Here is a 479-nt window from a genome sequence, read left to right as displayed (position 1 = left end):
CCTGGCGAGCCCGGCGAAATCAAACCTTCGAGTCTTCTTGTCCGCTTGCCGATCTGTGCCTCTGTGCCTCTGTTGTGCCTCTGTCCGTCGGTCGGAGAGAGCAGACACGAATCGACCAACACCTCACGACACAAGCCCAAAGAAGAACCAAAAGAACCGAAGCAAGCTGGATTTCTCCAAGCCACCTCAACCTTCCGGATGAACCACTTCGAGGACGAGGATGAGGACGATGAGCCTCAAGAGATGGATGGTCAGATTCTCAGTCAATGGACACGGATACTGGAGGCAGAGGGCAGCAGAGATCAGGGGGGGGGGACTTGAGGCGGATTGACGCACTCACCACCCGACAAGGCAAGCCTCGACACGGCAGAAATGGGGGGCCGCTAACTGGTGGCTGCTCACACTCATCCCTCACGCGGGTGCCTACGTCCCTGGGTTCATGCCTGAGAACGGCCGGGAAAGCGAGAGCGGCAGAGACT

At 58.5% G+C, this 479-nt stretch overlaps 1 protein-coding gene across 1 annotated transcript in view; it reads right to left on the bottom strand.

Moving 5' to 3' along the window:
• Positions 1-311, bottom strand: part of LOC131888971 (heterogeneous nuclear ribonucleoprotein H-like) — a 10,700-nt gene extending 10,389 nt beyond the window's left edge. The window contains exon 1 of the mRNA XM_059237942.1: positions 26-311. The gene's annotated coding sequence lies outside the window, so the exon portion shown is untranslated. The remainder of the gene's footprint in view (positions 1-25) is intronic.
• Positions 312-479: the final 168 nt, after the last annotated feature.

The sequence above is a fragment of the Tigriopus californicus genome, chromosome 10 (genome assembly GCF_007210705.1).
Source record: "Tigriopus californicus strain San Diego chromosome 10, Tcal_SD_v2.1, whole genome shotgun sequence".
In the NCBI taxonomy this organism is placed as follows: Eukaryota; Metazoa; Arthropoda; class Copepoda; order Harpacticoida; family Harpacticidae; genus Tigriopus; species Tigriopus californicus.
The sequence above is the reverse complement of the archived record's forward strand: the minus strand, read 5'-3'. Positions and strand labels throughout refer to the sequence as shown.